This window comes from Quercus robur, chromosome 7, assembly GCF_932294415.1.
Source record: "Quercus robur chromosome 7, dhQueRobu3.1, whole genome shotgun sequence".
NCBI lineage: Eukaryota > Viridiplantae > Streptophyta > Magnoliopsida > Fagales > Fagaceae > Quercus > Quercus robur.
This window is the reverse complement of record NC_065540.1, coordinates 41036410-41052049: the sequence shown is the minus strand read 5'-3', so window position 1 is coordinate 41052049 and position 15640 is coordinate 41036410. Positions and strand designations below refer to the sequence as shown.

Here is a 15640-nt window from a genome sequence, read left to right as displayed (position 1 = left end):
CAAATTAAAAGTGGGGGATTAGCAAAGCTTATATGGGACTTTTTTATTTATTAATTTATTTTATTTTTTCAAATAAGTGTTCAAAGCTCTTAAAGTATGTAATTATTTCTTCATGTGAATGTAACCGTATCCTAGCTTATACTACATTCTTAATCATTTGTTATGTTGAAAAATATAATTTTTTTTATCATTTGTCATGTTGAAAATTTTTTTTTTTTCAACAATAGATCAGCCATTTATAGCAATTAAAAACAATTACACATATATATAAATTCAAATTATATATAGGTAAGAGTTACATATTTTTTAAGTCATAGATGAGTTTTAATCTCTCTCTCTTTCATTTTATTTAGTTTTTTTTTTTTTAACACATGAATTTAAGCTTTTTTATTTATTGGGTTTTTGATGGTTGAATTATATTAAATTCTTCGTATTTTGCACAATATTAACTCACTTAGAATAAAAATTTTAAAAAAAAAAAAAAAAAAACTTACATAGGACACATGACAAAAAATTAAACAACAATTAAAATCCAATTTAGAATCTAGTTGAATTTTCTCTCAGTTTTGGCTTTAATTATATATATAGATTGGTAAAATCACTTGTCATCAAATAAGAAATTTAGGGTTACAACCTTGCTTACCCAAAAAAAAAAAAAAAAAAAAATCTAATTAATATCTTGACCTGACCATAAAGAACAATTATCATGAAACAAATATTATAAGTTGAAATTTCATCATATTTATATATAATAAATAAATAAAACTACTAATCTTCAAAACAACTGCATATTACTTTAGCATTCATATTACCCTGGAATACGATTTCTTGTTGCTGCTCTGCTTCTTGCAATCCAATTTTGTTTTTTATTTTTAAATTTCATAAGAAGAAATTAACTTTGTAAAGCATATAAATAAGTATTAAGTTTAAATGGAGGTCCAGAGGGATTGTGGTTCAGCTGAGATTAATAAAGACTAGGAGGTGTTTGGTAGAGTAGTTTGATATAAGATTTTTGTTGTTTTTTGAAATACGTGTGGGTGAAAAAGTTATAGAAATGTGTGTAAATGTGTTTGAAATGTGAAAATTATTGCTCAAACAGAAATACCAAACAGGCCAAGAAATTTTGGATGCAGCTTCCGATCGATTGTTGTATATGTTACTTTATTTATTAATTTAAGTGAATTTCAACGTATATGCATGCAATTTCTTTTTGGTTGATATTTTATTTTTAAATTGAATTTATTATTGATGATAATCATCACGCTCTTTGGATTCATGGATTTTTTAATGATTCTCAAAAAACAAAAATTTTTTTCGATATTACGTTTATTTTATTTTCACTTGGGAAAACTTTATGTTTAGCGCTTGGAACTTATTAGTGCATATATGTGTCCATTCAAAAGTATCTAGTTTTAGTTTAGTTGTGTGCATTCAAATTTATTTTTTATTTTTATCTCAGATAGAAATAAAAAATTTAGGTTAAAGTAAATTAGGTTAAAGGAAAGAGTAAAGACACACATAATTAAATTAGGCTAAAATAAAATTTTATCTCAAATAAAAATAAAAATTTACATTAAAAAAAAAAAAAAAACACTACTGACTTTTCTTATCATTACTAGTATTTAATAGAGCATTCACAGCAGTTGTGGTATAATTTATGCCATTTTACCACACTAAAGACCTACTTTATTATTTTACCACATCATTTTACAACATCCCATTTATCAGATGTTTTATCATTCAATTCTATACATTAAAATAATATTTACTACACATTAAAATAATATAAACAACATAATAAAATAATATATTTAACACAGTAATTAACAAACACAACACTGTTGCCGCCGCCGCCACCGCCACCACCACCACCACCACCACCACCACCACCACCATCATGGCAGCCACAATCCATTGCAAAACAAAAAACTGAAAACAAAACCACCACAAAACCCATTAACACCCAAAAAACACAGAAAACCCATTAATCAAACCCAGAAAACACAGTAACTCAAACCCAGAAAATACAACCAAAACCCACTAGACCGGCAACCCAAACCCACGAAACTACTAGCACCGCCAACCCAAAGCCACGAATCCACTTGCACCGGCAACCAAAACCCATTAGCACCGGCAACCCACGATTCCGATCTCACCTCAACGTCGATGCCCACGTCGATTCCAATCCCATAATCGTGACGAACACTCCAGCTGCAGACCTCGCCCTCACGAACCTCGCTGATTGCTCGCACGCCGATCTTCATGGCTTCGTCGTCCCTGGCACCAAGCTCTACCTCGCCTCTATCGCCGATTCCTTTGTTCTTTCTGGGTTTGTGATGATTCCATTTGTGGGTTTTGTTTTAAACTGGGAATTGGATTTGAGGATTTTTGGGTTTGATTTTTGGATTTGAAGAAAGAAGATTTTTGGGTTTGATTTGAGGAAAGAACACCGGTTTGGGAGAGAGAGACAGACTGTGAGGAGAGGAAAGAACACCGGTTTGAGAGTTGGGGAGAGAAAAAATCAATTAAAAAAAGTGAAAGGAGAGAGAAAAACCGAATAAAAAAATAATAAACTTATACCACATTTCGTCCGTACGGTGGCAAATATATGAGATTACTGTTCAGTGTTGTATAATTTATAAGATTTGCAATATCTGATAAATGTGGTTTTTTGATGTTTGATGTGGTAAATGTGCCAAATATTTAACATTTGGCACATTTACCACATCTAGTGTGGATGCTCATATAAGACTTCATTCATATTTTTATACTCAACGTTATCTCCCTTCATTAATATACCATTCACCCACACATTTTACTCTTACTTTTGACTCTCATTCTCAGACACAGACAGCCTCCACATTTAAACTCTCACTCACGCCGAATCTGCCCTTGCCGCTGGCCTCGAATCTGCCCTTGCCGCTGGCCTCCACACGCCGGCCTGATCATCGATGATTCTATTCTCACGGTGACGGTATGATTCTTCCCAATTATTTCGGTCGATTTCGGTTGAGAATTTCACAAACCGAAATATTCAGTTTCGGTTGGCCAAACACTAAAATACCGGCCGAACCGAATTCTCAATGATGTCTAAGCTCAGGAATTTGTCATCGGAGCGTCTCCCACACGACGTCGTGATCGACATCCTGACTTGGCTGCCAGTGAAATCCTTAATCAGATTCAGGTGCGTTTCTAAATCTTGGTACTCTACAATCACCGACCCCCTTTTCATTACCAAACACTTGAACCTCAACAACAAAGCCAAATCATTATCATCCAATAACAATCATAATGGTTTTCTTCTGTATACCGATGACAAACAACTGTATACGGCTGCTTGCAATGACGATCCCACATCGACATTGACATTGACTGAGGTTTGTAGGTTTCAAATCCCTTTTCCTGTAGATATGGTTGACTATTGTAATGGCATGTTCTTGATTTTTGGAAGTCGTGATACTTTAATATATTTATGGAACCCAAGTATTCAAAAGTTTAAGATGCTTACGATTGCCGATGGTCGCAATGGCTACAGTCTTGGACTTGCCTATCATTGTCAAAACAATGACTTCAAGATTCTCAAAATTGTCCTAAATTCAATTTTTTGCAATAACAAAGGTCCGCAGTTTGAGGCCAAGGTTTACGCATTGAGTACGGGTTTGTGGAGAAGGATTGAATTTTCGGTGGAGTCGATACCCAATCTTGGATCTATTTTAGAAATACAATATGAACCCTTTTTATTTTTTAATGGAGCTCTACATTTTATGGCATATACTTGGGGTGAAAACAACACTAACAATTTCATTTTGTCCTTTGATGTCAATGATGAAATATTCCGAGAGATAAGACTGCCAGAGAATTACTTAGATAGATTTATTTTTGACTATCAGGCAGTTCACCAACTTGTGGTGTTCAAGGGATCATTGGCTCTAATTGTTTTTGGTCCTCCTGTATTTGATTATGAAGATGGCGATGTTTTAGATAAATGCGACATATGGGTGATGGGACAGTATGGTGTGGTTGAGTCTTGGACAAAAAAAAACTGTAGGACTCAAGCGGATTAAGAATTTCTTTGGCTGCACTGAAAGTGGTCAACTTCTAATTATGATGCCTCCGGGGAGGACGGTTTCGTATGACCCTGAAAGTCTATATGATAACAATATTGGAATTTCAAGTCCTAACTGGATGGCCTACACAGCTGATCTTATGGAAAGCCTGGTTTTACTTGATCACAAATAAATGTCATCCAAATGTGAAGATAAACCAATGAAGTAAATGATGCTCTATTTTATGTTTTATTTTGCTTTTCCTTATTGTAATATTAAATCAATGAAGCCATCATTATGTTCTTTTTTTCTTCTATTGTGGTACACATGAAAGTAACGTAGTAATCCTAGGCAATGTCACAGTGAAAATTATATGTGTTTAGCCCAGATAACCTTGTTTCACTTGTCTTATCATAATGAATATTGGACTGGTTATCAAGTTTATAATTGAAATTGGTTTTACTTGTAAATTATTGGTACTTGGTGGTACCCTTGATTTTGATTTTTGTCAACTCACCTTGTTGGATATCATGCTTTGATTTCTAGGCAACAAAATAATATTTTCTATAAACTATGAATTTGTTGTGCAAGCTCAATTGATTGTCCCCAGCCCCCTTCCGTATTTTGTTTCCTTTCTTATTGATTTATCTATCAATTTATAATTCCATTCTCTTTTTAAGATGGCAAGCATCTGTAGATTTATATGAATAGAAGAATAAACTTTTGGAATTAGGTCTCAAGTTTAATTTTTAAAGTTTTTAATAACGAATTGATTGCATAAGCCTGGTTTTATAGACTTGTTTTGGACGTTAGGGAAAATCATCAAGATTTTGGCTGGTTCCTTTTCTTTTTAAATCGATTTTTCTTCTTTTTGTTGTCCTACCACTAAATGCTTCTTTTTTTTCTTCATTTTTTTTTTCCAATATGTATGCTTAAAAACGTTGTTTGTTAAGCTGCAGATTGCACATCAACCTAGCATATATGCCCTAGACACTCTAGGTGTATTGGTTCCAACTATCTTTGACATAGAGACAAGACTGAGCTCTTGCAGATACAATACTCATGCAAATTATTTCTCTAGAGATTTCTTTATAATTTGTATAGTACACGTGAATCTACACACTTGTATACACACAGTAAATCATGCATGCTTTTTAAGCATAAGGTATGCTAATCTTGCTTGAAAGTTGGCTGTTGTAAATAGACAGAAAAAAGCTACTGATATCTCCAACTACTACTACTATTATTAAGAGAAGCATAACCTGACCCACCTTGAGTCAATTCAGTCACAACAAGGCAACTACTTTCAGCCTAGGTTGGGTTGGGTGAGGGCTAAAAATTTCACACATTGAGCTGTGCTGGTTAGGGATGAGACTTACATGCTCTTGTTTACCTCCAACAAGCTCAGGTTGCCCAAGTTGCAGCCTCTAAAATTGAGCTTGGCATCCTGAGATATTATGAAGTATATGTATGTGTGTGAACTGATCAATAAAAAGAGTATATATATGGGTGATGAGAGAGTATGGTGTGGTTGAATCTTGGACAAAAACAAATGTACTGTTTGATTGGGTTATTCAGCTCTTTGGCTGCACTAACAGTGAAGTTTTTAGCAAACTGAAAATCTTTGTGAAGTTCATATTGACAAGTTTTTTGTGGCATGGCATCATATATGCACTTTGAGTATTAAATGATGCTCTTATTATTTTGGTTTTATTAACATTATTGTAGTATTAAATCAATATAGGCAGATTAATTTATTAATCAGAAAGGAATCCCCTTGGAGATTGTGGCTATTATATGTGATCTGATATCTGTGTCAAGCACATTCTGCATTTCCCCAAAGATTGCAATGTCATGGTGCAGTTGACATTCTGCAATCTGTTTGGGATGTATAAAGCTGATTTATCCATCCTAAGCAATAAGTCAAATTGTATATTTTAATATGTTAAATATCAGGCTATTGATTTTTGCTCACATATTATTTGCTTATGATTTTATTTTTTAACAATTGTTAAATTGCTTTAAAATGGTAGTATTAGCTGAAAATCATGAAATTATTGATATATACTATATTGTATGATATAAGCCAGTTGGGTTAGTGAGATAGTTGATAGGTGGGCTTAGTGACATAGGTAATGTATATGCTTGAATCCTCTTTAATTTTGTATACAGCAGAAGTGAAATTCAAATCTTCTCCTGAATACTATTATTTCTTAATGCATATATACTTTTTCATGCTTTTAACATTATTAGGTTTATAAATCTAATAAAATATATGCTTTGTTTAATTTGTGTACCATCCAATGATTGTTGTTAGTATGCGGCTCTGTGTAGAGAAAATGTGCAGCAATTCAAATATCTATTTAGAACTTATTAGTCATTTGATAAGCAGTTCTAGTTTTTTATCCAATTGCAATTAATGCAAGAACAGCCAATTGGAAATGAATAGTCATATTTCTAATCCTCCAATCTAGCATATATGATATTTGCAAATGCAAGTGATTGAGTCAATCTTTTCTGGCTCAGTTTCAATGTTTAAGATACTAATAATCTGATGCATTCTCTCCTTTGTAACATTTTTTTCTGGATTGAATGATTTGGTATTTTAGTTGCTTAATATTGTATTGCTGGCTTAAGAATTTGGATAGACCTTTTTCGCCTCAAGTTAGGCTGTTTATACACCTATCAAAAAAAGAAAAAGAAAAAAAAGATGTGGCTGCTTATACCAACTAATGAACCTGTTGTGGTGATAGTCTTTTATGGTGTCATATAAAAGCTGCTGAAGAAGTTCCCTCTTATGCTAGTTTTATTAGTCCCTAACAATTGTAGACTTGAAAGTGTGGAAACTGCTAAAAGTACCACCAATTTTACTACAAAAAATTTGCAAACTGAGGTGGCAATTACGTGATTGGTACCACATCAACGTCATGATAAATAAATTTCTTAATTTTTGTTTTGTGTTTTAAAAGTTGACACATTTGTAACATTACTCTCATAATATTGTTGTGACATAGAAGACTAAATTTATCCAACCAGAATGGAGAGGGTTCCTTAGGAGTCAGGATTGCCGTGCACATTATTGGCATGACAATGTCATTGTCAAGTGCTTATTGCTGACCAATCATAACCGTATTTCTTGATCATCCTAGTGACAAACATGTTAATAACAAGATATCTCCAAAATTTGATTAGAAAACTGTTGAATCTATCCAATCAGCCTTGTCGGTATCCTAATTTTGACCCCGATCAGGGGGAAAAAATGAAAAGAAAAGAGAAAATTGCACGCACTTGTGCACTCCAACCTTATTTGCTAAAACATAAACAGTTCTCAATTGTGAGTCACATGGGTCCTCAGGATATTCACAATTAATGTGTCATGTTTTAATGATTTTTGTCTCTCTTGCAATGCTGATATGGAACCTGAAAGAAATCCTGTAGCTGCTACTGGCACACCAAATTGCTATAGCCTCTGATATTTCCCAAAGTGTCAGCTTCTTCCACTAGGTACCCATCTTCTCATCTCTCCCTATATAAGTGACCCCTCCACTGCTCCAAACGACTTGCTTCATCAAGCATCCTTCTTAGACCAGTTTTATTTGCTACACAAAGTTTACAAATCTGTGCTTCCAATTTCAAGAGCAAAGTGTCTTGTGAAGGGGAAAAGATGAGTTCAACATGAAGAGCTATTGCGGCAGACAGTTGCAGTTGTGGAAGCCATGAAGGACTGGGGAATCTGTACGTGGAATTTTATCATGAGATTAGCACAGCAACATTCTTAAAACCATCGGAAGCCATTTTCAACTTCTACAACAGTTTCAATCAAATTGAGAGATGATAAAATGAAGCAGTTGGAGTAAATGAGGAAAGTCATGTACTTGAGTTGTTGGGGTCCTAATTGAAGACAGTAGTCAGCCGAATAAGGTGACCATACAAGTGAGCCTGTGAATTCTGATGGAACTTTGTTTAGTGCAGGAGGACTTCAAAATTAACACGTGCAAGAGATTTTGCACATGGTTTATTGGTAGAAACTGTCAGGCTGAGCTAAGCAGGCATAGATATATGTTTGCTAGGCATATGTGCTTACTTGTAAGAGCTAGATCAGCTTAAGGTCTTTTGCCATTAGCAATTTAGCACTAGAAAAGGAGGTGTGAATATTTGATTTTTGTACAAGATGCCTATGAAAGAGAAGTTACTATTAATGAAAAGCAAAGAATAAAAAGAAGATTGCAACATGCATTGAGAGTGAGCTGAATTTAGTTTGACCGGATTTGGAGAGTAAGGAATCAAGTGTGTTTGAGAGAAAAAAGATCAATATAGACCAAGTCATGACAGGTCTAAGCAGCACTTTCTTGAAAGACCTGCAGTTGCTGGACCCCAGAGAAGCGAGCAAAAGGTCCTGTTAAAGGGTACCACGATGCAGCAGTTTGCTCAAACCTCTCAATCTTGGCTATGGTTGCAAATCGCCAGGACTCGTAGAGGTGAGGTGTTAAGTACTGAGGTAACTATATCAAACTTAGTAGGCACGGTGGTGGTAGAAAGTGAGGCTATGTATGTGGTGGGCAATTGGCCTAGCAACAGTCAACAAGCATGGAATTGCCCAATATAATCCCTGAAGGGGATTCGAAATGCTGCCTAGATGCAATTGTGTCCAAAGGAAAACAGGAAAGTTGGAAGATCGTGCAATTCGATCCAAGACACTCCGTTGTTGGCATGTCTTTTGAAAGGTGCTTGTTCAACTGGATTCTAAGAGAAGCAAACGTAGCAGCTCATGGACTAGGAGCCCAGGCTTATTCCTTTTCTCAGCTTCTCTTTTCGGGGTTATTGTTTCTAAAGCCCAGAATAGTTTTGTTTTGTAAATCTTGTACTTTGTCCTCAAAGAAACTGATCTTTATACAGAAAATAATAATAACAAAATGCATAGGGAGCCACATATCAGATTAAGCTTGACTGGTTGAGATTCATTACATTGCTTTACATCAATGTGAGAACCTGCTATTCGTACTAAGCTAATAGCACACGTGGGCTTTACACAAATACTAGAATAATTCTGTGTTTGACATTTATAATAACTCACGCGCAGCAAGTATAGATTAACTGGTTCATTGCTCAATATATTAGCATTTTAACATATAATTGGTTCATTGCTCCTACCGTGATACTTTCTGGAGCACTAGAAATTCTTAATATTTGAAAACTGTTGAATGCATCATTGATAATCATCTTTTCCAATTAGCCTAAATTAATTAATTATTAAATCATATCCTGCAATTGAATGAGTTTTGGCTCATAAAAACGTTTTCCCTCCTCACAAGAATGGGTGACAGGCAAGATTTTCGTTTTAGTAACAAGCTAAACTTTGAGATTTCCAAGTGTAATAAATTAAACATTAGACCATTAAAGGGTAGCATTTTTTTTTTTTTTTTCTTTCTGAATAAACATCATTTCTTTTTAGAAACAGTAGTTTTCCCTCGCCCGTAAAATAGGTTTGGCTTATAAAATAGTTTTCTCTTGCCCATCTCTTTTTAGAAACAATAGCTGGGGGACAAGAGATTGGAGCAGCCCTAGATCGATTCCATAAAGCAGCCCAGCGGGCTAAGAGATGGGCGTGAGAATTGCCCTCTCTGTTAACAAAGAAAAAGATACATCATCAAAAAGATCTACACAAGAAATAATATCTTTAAGGTGTAGCAATTAATGTTAGTAAGTTGTTTTTGGCTTATCAAAGAAAGGGTATTCTACCACCGCACTCCCTTGGTGCGATGGTCACTCCATAAGTATAAGTGCTTGTGGAGTGTGGGGGGCAAGGGCCGGGGTTCAAGTCTCCAGGAGGAAGCTTCACACACATATACACTTAGATTAGGCTAGAGTAGAATTCTATCTTGTAGGGGGCAAGGGCCGGGGTTCAAGTCTCCAGGAGGAAGCTTCACACACATATACACTTAGATTAGGCTAGAGTAGAATTCTATCTTGTATAAAAAAAAAAAAAAAAAAAAAAAAAAAAAAAAAAAAAAAAAGGTATTCTATTAAATGGGACAAACACCAATTTAATTAATTTAATACTCATGTCAAAACCCATAAATCCTAACCCAACCTATTTTTTAAGTATGCATGGCCGTCTCAATTCAATTGGAGGCCTAAAGCGAAAACTTTAAACGAGGCTCTTTATATTTAAATATCACTTAAATTTATTTTTCAACAGTTTAGTTAATGACAGTGATATATATATAGGCAAAAATGGTCATCTACCACTATTTGGGAAAATATGTATAGTCTACTACTGTTTGCGAAATATTTAGCAATCTACCACCTTTTTGAAACTCAATTTTGTGGAAACCAAGTTTTCAATGGTACTTGAGTTCATGGAATTTGAGTACTATGAAGAAATTTTGAAAATTTTTGATGAAACTCGAGTTTATGGAACTTGAGCACCATGAAAAAATTTTGAAAGTACAATTGAAAACTCGATTTTCACAAAATTGAGTTTCAAAAAGGTGGTAGATTTCTAAATATTTTAGAAACAGTGATAGATTGCAAAATATTTTCAAAAACAATGGTGTCTGGCCATTTTGGCCTATATATATATATATATATATATATATATCCATTGTTCTCATGTTTTAATATGACTAATTCACATGAGCAATGCTAGTGGTCTTACAAATTTTACTGCATAGGTTTTACAAACTGACTTGTATCATTTCAAAAATAAAATGATTCAAACATTCATTTATTATATTATTTAAGAGGCACCAATCATATTCTTGCCAAATCAAATTGTACATTTTTTTGTACTAAAATCTATAATAACTCCAGTATTTTCATTCACTTAATGGTGATTTGGTTGGAATAACATTTATCTAATTTTTTTTTTTTTTTTATAGGAAAAAGCTACTACAAATTTTACTACCAAAATCTTACAAATTGATGTGGAAAAGAATATGATTGATGGCACTTCAACAACTACAAGAAAATATATAAGTATTTGAATTACTTATTGTTCTTAGTGACACAAAAATTTGTAAGACCTATGTAATAAAATTACGAATATTGCTAACATCACTTAATTTTGTTTATCCTTAGAAGTGAAGGGAAAAAAAATGTATAACTCACTTTTTAAAAAAAATAAAAAAATAAAAAAATCACTTATTCACCCCTTTTGGAGTCTTTCTTTAATAAATAAAATTAAAAAAAAAAAATCACTTTTAAGCATAATGTCGTGATACAACCTAAGTTACACTCTTAATAAATAATTCTTGTTGGATTGACAAAAACACAGGTCATTTCAACTTGCTTAATAAATATGTTGTGTAAGGACTGAAAATGTTTTGGACCCAGAACGTCTTTGGGCTCAATCGCTAATGACCCGAACAATAAATTTTTAGAGAGTGGGCGGAAGAACTAGATTTATTCTAGAAGAAAAATGATTAGGTTTAACGTTCTAAGACGGTTTGATGCAAGTGCTATCAATAATCTCCCTTTGCTAGAGCTGCTATTCTTAGTTTTATCTGATTTTCCTTAAAAGTTATGTTGTACTGGAGTTCCAATCCCTTCTCTCAATGCATTCTTCCATGTTATATACTGCCATCCTAGTGTCATCCTCACCACACACGTGTAGATTGGATTCGGGGGATTCCTTCCTGTCCTATCCAACACTTCCTGGAACCTTTAACCAGTAGCTGTAAGGCTGCTTCATCACTGTTCAAGCATCACCTCCACATTAATGTGGCCAGAGAGTTGGTTGAGAGGTAATTAATGCGGAGACAGCAGCTATTGAAGATATTTGTTTATCTTTCCTTTCTTACCTTTGGCCCAATGTCCCACCTTTAGTGGTAATGTAGTTTCGAGGTAAGTCTGTGATGATACGGAGTTCAGGTCTACCTCGGACACATGTTGCCGAGAAGGATTTTGTCCTCGAACGAATACTGGACCCATCTCAAGTGGCATTTACCCCTCTTTTCATTCGGTTCCTCTTATAACCTTATGTGGGCCTCCTCGGACGGTCTAACGTCCTCGGAAAGGGCCATAGGCCCAGTTAATATTGCTTTTAATAATACTTCCTGATTACCTGGCCCAAAAAGCAAATACTGCCCAGAAAAAGAGCGTTTGTATAACTTTTTGTCCTCGAATAACCAAAACCGAGGAGCTTTCCTCCGTATTTTCTCAGCTTTTACTTTCTTTTAAGCAAGGTGTCACTTTCGAGGAATTTCAATATGTGATCCATCCAGTTCGGTGCTAGATTGACTTCATGAACCTGAGGCACATCCTTTCCTGATGGGGTGGGGGTGCACAAATCTTCAACGATTATCACCCGGGGAAAACTCCATGCCGAAAAGGTGGCAAGGATTGCCAAGGAATCGGCGTGGGTATTTTCACCTCAGGGAATATGCGACAAGTCAAAAGATTCAAATTTCATTTGCATACGCCTAACTTGACTTAAATATTCCTGCATTCTTGCATCTTGAGCTTCCAGTTCCCCTTTCACCTGGCCGACTATTAATTTTGAATCCGAGAATAATTCTACCACCTTTCCACCCATTTTCTGGACCATACTCATTCCCATCAACAAAGTTTCATACTCTGCTTCGTTGTTAGTAGCTGAGAATCCCAGCCTTAAGGATTTTTCAATGACGATCTCTTTAGGGGATATCAGAACTAGCCCCAGTCCTGCCCCCCGTTGGTTTGCTGCTCCGTCCACATATACTCTCCAGGAAGAAGCGCCTTGTGTGGAGATCAACCCAACCGATTTTCATCCATGTCACTTTGCTTTATGTCAGCTTCTTCTGGACACTTAGCGAACTCGGCTACTAGATCGGCGAGGACCTGACCTTTCACTGAGGTGTGAGACATATACTTGATGTCGAAGCACCTAGGACTGTGCCCCACTTAGCAATCCTCCCCATATAATCTGCACTTCTAAGTATGGACTTGAGCGTTAGTTGAGTTAAAACTACTACAGTGTGGGCCTGGAAATAATGTGGGAGTTTACGTGTTGCATGGACCACCGCCAAGATGGCCTTTTCCAATGGCAAGTATCTCACCTCGGCTTCGTGAAGTGACTTACTTACGTTATAAACTGGTCTTTAGATGCCACTGTCTTCTCGTATTAAGACAAAACTAACTGCATGATAGGCAACTGCCAGATAAGCAAATAGGACATCATCTACCTCAAGGCTAGACATGATAAGCAGCCTGGACAGGTACTCTTTCAACTGTTGGAATGCCATAACACATTCCTCGGTCCACTCAAATCCTTTCCACTTATGCAGTAGAAGGAAAAATGGGCGGCACCTCTCAGCCGACCTGGAGATAAATCGGTTCAAAGCAGCGGTCATTCCTGTCAGTTTTTGCACCTCTTTTGGATTCCGAGGTGCTTGTAAATCGTTAATGGCCTTAATCTGTTCTGGGTTCACCTCAATTCCCCTGTGAGTCACCATGTACCCCAAGAACCTTCCAGAGCCTACACCAAAGGAACACTTTGAGGCGTTCAGACGTAGCTTATGCTTTCTCAGTATTCCAAAAATGCTCGTAAGATCTTCCACATGCTCAGACACCACCTTACTCTTCGCAACCATATCAATGATATAGACTTCAATGTTTCTGCCCAACTGTGGTTTGAACATTTTAGTCATCATCCGTTGATAGGTAGATCCTGTATTTTTCAAACCAAAGGGCATCACTTTATAATGATAGTTTCCAATGGAGGTGACAAAAGCTGTCTTCTTTTTATCGTCCAATACTAATGGTATTTGGTGATATCCTTGGAAAACATCCAAAAAACTCATCCGAGAATGACCAACTGTTGCATCCACCAACTGATCTATCCTCGGCATAGGAAAAGGATCCTTAGGACAAGCCTTATTGAGGTTCGTGAAGTCCACGCACACTCGCCACTTCCCAGTCTTCGTTCTCACCACCACTGTATTGGCTAGCCATTGAGGGTAAAAAACTTCTTTGATAGCCCCGGCCTGCTTAAGTTTGGCCACCTCACTTCTGACAGCTTCAACGTGCTTTTTTGACGGGCGCCGAGGCGGCTGTCTTTTCGGAATAATGGTAGGATTCACATTGAGTCAATGACAGATGAAACTCGGATCTATACCTGGGGCTTCATATGGGCTTCATATGGGCTCCATGCGAACACATCGACATTTTCTCTGAGGAATTGCAGCAATTGCTCCTTCTCCTGCGAAGGCAGTTTAGCCCTAACCTGGAAAAATCTCTCTAGATCATCAGTAATAATTACCCTCTCCAAGTCTTCACACTTTACCCTGTCGGTTGTTCCATTTAAGGGTAATACTAAGGCTTTTAATTGCTATAATCCATTATCGGTGGTAGCCGAGGTCTCCGCCTCCGGCCGATGTTGTATAGCCGCTACCAGGCATTGCCGGGCTGCAACCTGACTTCCTACTATCTCTACAACTTGGTCTCTAGATGGGTATTTCACCTTCTAATGTAGAATTGATGAGACTGCTCCCAGGACATGAAACCACGGTCTGCCCATAATAGCCGTATACGGAGAGAAAACGTCTACAACGATGAAGTCCACCTCAACCACATCTATACCGGTTTGTACAAGTAATCTGATTTGGCCTTTTGGAACAACCATCCTTCCCTCAAAACTCACCAGAGGGGAACTGTAGGTTGCTAAGTTCTCAGGCTTCAAACCTAGCCCTTTGTACAAATTTGGGTACATTACATCAGCAGCACTGCCTTGATCAATCATCACCTTTTTTACATCGTACCTACCAATTCTCAGTGTGACCACCAAAGCATCATCATGGGGCTGTATGGTTCCAACCTTGTCCTCATCCAAAAAGCCCAAAATCAACGGGATGTCCATCCTAGCTCTTTTAGACGCTTTGCTGTGCTCTTCGACTGGAGATCGGAACACCAACAGTACCCTGGACGGCAAGATCCAGTTCTCCCTAGGGCAGCAAAAATCACGTTTATTGTGCCAAGGGGGAGTCTCGAAGAAGCATCTCCACGCATCTCTGAACCTGCCTAGCCTACCCCACCACTGGAATGGTGCAAGAGTTGCTTCAACTTCCCTTCTCGGATTAGCTGCTCCAAATGGTCCCATAAATTCCTGCAATCCTCAGTTGTGTGCCCATGATCTTGATGATAGTGGCAATAAAGATTCTGGTTGCGTCTCTTAGGCTCTCCTGCCATTTTGTTTGACCATTTAAAAAATGGCTCATTCTTGATCTTCTCCAATACTTGTCGCACCGGCTCCCGAAACACATCATTAATCGCCTGAGTGTCAGCAGAACCTGATTGCCCAAAAAAGTCTTTCCGAGGTCGGTTTTTATTGTAACGGTCCGACCTGAAATCCCTCCTCTCCTAAGGGATTACCTTAGCCTTTCCTTTTCCCTACAGTCGATCCTCTTCTACTCTTCTATACTTGTCAATCCAGTCCATCAACTGGTGTACACTAGTAACAGGTTTACCAATTAGAGATTTTCTTAAATCATGCTTGACTGGAAGGCCAGCCTTGAAAGTACTTATGGCCACATCGTCATGCTCTCCCTCTATCTCATTAAACATTTCCCAGTATCTATCCGAATAAGTTTTAAGAGTCTCACCCTCTCACATGGACA

At 36.7% G+C, this 15640-nt stretch overlaps 2 protein-coding genes across 21 annotated transcripts in view; both read left to right on the top strand.

The window, feature by feature from the left end:
- Nucleotides 1-15640, top strand: part of LOC126693456 (F-box protein At3g07870-like) — a 157807-nt gene that overhangs the window by 59897 nt on the left and 82270 nt on the right. Inside the window, exon 3 of one of the 8 annotated variants that reach the window (XR_007645368.1) lies at nucleotides 7637-7647. The exons of the other annotated variants lie outside the window; for them this stretch is intronic. The gene's annotated coding sequence lies outside the window, so the exon portion shown is untranslated. Of the gene's footprint in view, nucleotides 1-7636; nucleotides 7648-15640 lie in introns of those variants that run through there. 8 annotated transcript variants of the gene reach the window in all.
- Nucleotides 1-15640, top strand: part of LOC126693453 (F-box/kelch-repeat protein At3g06240-like) — a 130287-nt gene that overhangs the window by 40741 nt on the left and 73906 nt on the right. The gene's annotated exons all lie outside the window — the stretch shown is intronic.